The sequence below is a fragment of the Melitaea cinxia genome, chromosome 13, assembly GCF_905220565.1.
Source record: "Melitaea cinxia chromosome 13, ilMelCinx1.1, whole genome shotgun sequence".
Taxonomy (NCBI): Eukaryota; Metazoa; Arthropoda; class Insecta; order Lepidoptera; family Nymphalidae; genus Melitaea; species Melitaea cinxia.
The window spans coordinates 1,473,027-1,479,026 of NC_059406.1; positions in this window are offsets into that span (position 1 = coordinate 1,473,027).

The following is a 6,000-nucleotide window of genomic DNA, read 5'->3' on the forward strand; positions in this document are numbered from 1 at the left end:
ATTTACTAAATGTTTCAGAGTATCATACAAAATAATAAAGTAAAAACTTTTAAGTTGAATTACAAAAAAAAAAAACTTAACTCATTATTTTCTCCATTAAATTACATAAAATTTACATAATTACTTCATATGAATAAACGAAACATTCCTTTTAACTGAATGTATATTTACCGTTTGAAATTTAACTAAATATCATTTTATGATATATAGTTTAATTTCAACATATACATAACCAATATTTGCTATGTGACAATGTCTACACATATAAATCTCAACAATAATTTTATCACTTTATTAATTATAACTTATTATCAACTCGTATCATAAAATAGCTTAGAAAATTAATCAACATAAACAAAATAAAAAAAAAATATATTCGAATAGGCTTCAAAAGCACTTTCAAATCGTCATTTTACAAATTAAAATTTTAAAAGTGATTTTTATTTTTAGAAGTGAAGCTACCACCGATTTGAAATGTAAATTCTGCAGAGAAGAATCAGTAAGAAACTGCAGTTGCTCTTTTAAAAATAATATATAAATTGTATTTTAGTACAAAATTAGCAATATCCCGCATGAAATACAGCGTAACACGAACAAACAATCATCATTAAATCTAATTCGGTGACAAAGCCGTTTTAAGTCAACTTCGAAACAGTTGACTTAATAGATAAATTATGCCCAATTTACACAATGAAATGAAAACCTATGTTGAGCTACGAGTAATAGCCAATAAATTGTCGATAGATCTCTTGCAGCAAACGCAGTAAATGATAATTCGTTTGATTTATAGAACTAGTAGAAATAATATCAATAGAAACGTTGACACTTTGTTTAATAAACTTTCAGAAAATTTCTTATTAAATGAGACTAGAATGGATCAAAGTTGTACTAATTTTACGTACGCTAACGGCTTCATAACAGAAAAAGAATTTACTTACTATAGTAAGTAGTTCACGTGACGTGATAAGTGTGTATAGATTTTAATAATAAAATTAAGTTTAATATAAAAATAGTAAAAAAATAATTAAATTGCAATAGAAAATTGGTAGGGCACAGCAGGAATTTCCTGCTCAAAATATGGAGCAGCCCGACTGGGGTAGTACCTCGACCTTACAGAAGATCACAGCAAAATAATACTGTTTTCAAGGAGTATTGTGTTCCTGTTGGTGAGTAAGGTGACCAGAGCTCCTGGGGGGATTGGGGATTGGGTCGGTAACGCGCTTGCGATGCTTCTGGTGTTGCAGGCGTCTATAAGCTACGGTAATCGCTTACCATCAGGTGAGCTGTACGCTTGTTTGCCAACCTAGTGACATAAAAAAAAAGTGCAAATTAATCTAGACAAAAAATTTGCTAATGAAATGCGCTAGCAGACTGCGCGCTTTTAAAGGCCAATAGTGGCCACACAGAATATCAAGAGTCCACATAAATAATAATTTATCTTCTATGTTTAAAATGTACCGTACAATTTATGTAATTGTATTGTGCCTTATCTAAAATATCTTAATTTATTTCAATTTAATGAATCTCAATACAATTGTAGACAAGTAATTATTATTGACAAATCTTACTGAATCACTATTTCCCCGTCAGATCGCATTGTCTAGCTAATCACCGAAACACGCTAAATTTTGCAATTTACATTTATATGTTCATCAAAGTTCAAACGGGTTCAATCGTAATGCCAACTTTAAGTTATTGTGACATTCTGACAGATTTACACTTAGCGATGTCACAAACTGACACAATCACGTTTAGACAATCATTAAAACACTGAGTAATTACTTCGAAATTTATATACATACCTCAGCCTTAGACATTGTTCATTTTTGCAAGGAAATTGTGGGCACAAAACATTCGTGCAATTTAAGGAAACTGAACATTTTAAATATCATATCAGAAATTGACCGCTCCAGCGGGGATCGAACCCGCGTCTCCGACTGATCGTGTCGGCGCTCTAGCCAATTAAGCTATGGAACGACGTACCCGCTAGATCGAAATTTCTAATATGATGATTTTTATATTCGGTTTAAGCGAACCGCGGTGCCGTCTATGGTGAGTTCTTTACAGAAACCCGTAACTATTCAAAGTTTCATATTACAATGAAAATCTTTGACAAGAGACGACACCATGCTATTTTTAATATGTACGATTTTATTTTTGTGTTACCCGCATATTAGGAATTCTAAACAATTTTGAAAATCATATCAAAAATTGACCGCTCCAGCGGGGTTCGAACCCGCGTCTCCGACTGACCGTGTCGGCGCTCTAGCCAATTAAGCTATGGAACGACGTACCCGATAGATCGAAATTTCTGATATGATGATTTTTATATTCGGTTTAAGTTAAATCGTACATATTAAGGAAACTGTTTCTTTTTTTTCCTAAGTAGATCAAAGCGTCTTAATACACTTCTTACTGTACCTTTAGTTACTGATTACTTTATCAATCACATTTTTCCCACGTCTAACTATTCAAAATACATAATTCATATTGTGTGAAAGTCAATTAACATTTTAGTATAATAATAATTATATATTCTTTATCGCACACCATTAAAATATACAAACAAAAGTAGTACAATTAGAGGAAGATGGAAAAAGGCGGTCTTAACGCCAAACGAACGATTTTTTTTCCAGACAACATGGGTATAGGACAAGGTGGTTATAAAAAGCGGAACAAATTACAATATACATACATAAACACATAAATATATATACAACTCATACCGGCATTAATGTTTGTAGTCAAATTAGTACCAAATTTTATGATAACTTATAAAAGGTCAAAACGTAGGTAAAATTTACCGGACGTTATAATCAATAAATATTTGTAGATACAATGTACTAAAATTTCAAATATTTAACATAAACGTGTGTCATTAAGAGCTGAAATAACCTAATAATACTAAATACGTATGTACGATGTCTTATACAAAAGTTCTACTTGTGTAGGTTAGGTTAAGTTCTAGCCAATATAGTATATAGGATTCTGCCAATATTTGCAGAATTCGTAACGATCACTGTAAAAAACTTGGTTAGCAGTGATATATATATGGATTCTGTTACAGTGCAAGATAAGTTTTTTTTTTTGCGAGGAAATGCTTTTACGCACCCCGCCGACGAGGCCGGCGGGAGTGTGGGACTCCTGGCCAACCCAGACCACCCACTAAAACCCAGCGGCGCACTCATCGCTATAGCGAGGCGCCACGGGATCGCTTTCGCACACTACCGCGACGCTCCAACGGTGGGCCCGCACTGTGCGGGCCGCCTTCGTCTATAGAGCACTCACGGGCACTGTGAGTGCTCTATCACCCCGGTGGCGAGTGAGAGGAATGGTGGTGCCCTTCTCCCACTCTATTGCGAAGAGTGAAGGAGCGCATAACGGTGTCTCACTTTCGTCTCCTGCGGAGCGGGTTGGCGTGAGCGTCAGCATCGCGCTGTCGCTCCGCAGCCTCCTTGCCGAGCCTTGGCCGAGCATAATGCGGACCTCGCTCGGCAGCGACAGATTTTCGCCTATTACGGCCGCCAGGGCGCAGCGCTGGGGCCCCCAAGCGATACAGTCCTTGATAGTGTGACGTGCTCACCACATGCGTAATAGGCAGGGGTGACTTCCCTACCCGCGATCTGATGCAGATACTTACCGAAGCACCCGTGACTGGTAAGTACCTGAGTCAGTCTAAAGGATAGAAACCCGTGCTGTCTTTTGATCAGGCAACGTAGGTGAGGACGTATGGCATTCACCATCGCTAGACCCGCGGCTGGAGACCCCAGTCCCTCCATCCACTAATCGGTCAGGGCTATCTGAGCCTTTGCCCTGATCCTACGAATCTGGTCCACACTCGGAATTTGTCCTCGAGCTAGGAGGCTCGACCGGTACCGATCCGCATCCGCAAGCATCTGCGCCTGGAGTTTCCAAGGCGGATTTCTAGCAAGAACTGTTTCCGCCGTTCATGACACCGTACGGTACACACGTATGACTCTCGCCGCTAAGACCCTCTGCGATCTCCTCAAGAGGATTCTGTTCTGGGCGGGAGTTCTCGTACATTGGACAGGAGTCTAGCTAACGCAGCGGCGGCGCTCTGAAGCCTCGGAGCGAGCTCCCTCAGATGCGGACCAAAGTTCCATCGTCCGTCCAGGGTTAGGCCCAGATGTTACATCTGGGTTTAAACCGGCACCTCCATGCCTTGAACGACGATCCGCGCACCACTCGCACCCTGCGTGGGCCGTGAACAAGGAGGGCTTCTGTTTTGGATACAGAGACCCTCAAGATAAGTATAATTTATTTTCTAACAAACGGTTTCAATACTCTAGCTGTCTGATTTTGCTTACGAGAGATAGAATCTTGACGTAAGCTTGATACAAATTGTGTCAAAACCTATCGCTAGTAGGCAAAACCAGATATAATCTTTCCTGGATGTAATGATCTAAAGACTGCAAAAATTCAAGACCTAGACCTACAGTCTGTGTCATAATGACTAATAATATTCTCAAGTTTATGTGTTACTGTTAAACTGACCCGCTGACCAACGTACCAGCTCTTAGATCTTACTCCATCTGACTCAAAAATATTATTAAAACGAAGTCAATAAATTTTACCCTCTCTAAAAATACTTGCCGAGAGAGATGAGTCACACCACGGGAACAATACCCCATTAGTTTGGCTACAAATGGGTTCTCTCTACAGCTAAATCACTAATTTCACTTTATGTTTCTATTTTGTTTCTTAGTAATGTTCTAGAAACATTTTCAATTATTATTTGTAATTTTTTTTAAATGATATAAGCTTTAGTCTTAGAAAATTATTGCTAAGTTGGTCATCATAGTAAGAATAATGAGAACTAGTTTTAAATATATCTTATTCCATAATAAGACAAATTTATAGTTATTAGGTACATTTACTATTTCTTAGTTCAAAGGTGATTGTGATTTATCAGTAGAGTATGAACTTGTTTTAACTTTGTTTTAAATAATAGCTTTTATGTTATACTGACAGGTAATTAGTTTCTGCTGACGTGTCTTTACGACAAAAAAAACAATGCAACAGTTTCTTAAATTTTTGAAGCAAAAATTCTCACTACTTGGAAGTCATTGGCGCCACCCAAGTCCCATTGTAAAGATCGCCTTAAAAGTGTAAACAAATGTTGCACCTTACTGGGAATATTATTATACTGACCACCTTAAGTGACCCAACAGTACACCAAAGAAACAGTCATAATATAGATCAAACTAATTTGGCCCAAAGTCTTATTGAAATAAACGAGAATGTTGCTTGAATTGGCTTTAAAAAACGAAGCGAGGTCAACGGTGTAAACGTCTGCACAATGTCAAAGCATGTTTTTCTCTCCCATTTGACAGTAACACGACACTCCTTTGATAAGCCTTGTGTAAACAAGTGGACAAAAAAGTTGTCAAGAGCGCGCTGTCGTGTACTTTTGTCACTTTTCTGTAAAAAAAAACTGAGCGTCTTTAAATTACACTTTTTTCCGGCCATTGCTAATTTACGATGTCATGGCCTGTCAGTTACTTTTTCACGAAAAAAAAAATTCTTTTGTTTTCTTTCGTTTCGATTTTTTAAATACATACTCATAAATCGTTTACTAAATGTAAAAATTTTAAACACTCGAAAAGATCAAATGCTTTAATGCTATTCAAGTGAATACTATTCATTACTATTGAAATGCCTTGCTTGTCCATTTAATCTGTTAATTGATTGATATTTCAAATAATTATTGTGGATATAAAAAACATGAACGTACTTGTATTTTATATATTAGTGATGTCCTATTGTTGCGGGTTCGATCTCCGCACATGACAAACATTCGTATTGGCCATACAGGTGTTTGCCGTGGTCTGGGTCTCGTTCTCAATCAATCTTTGTGGTCCCTCCACCGTGCCTCGGAGATCACGTTAAGCCTTCGGTCCCGGTTGTTATCATGTACACCTGATAGCGATATTTACTCATAGTAAGGAATATATCCGCCAACCCGCATTGGAGCAGTGC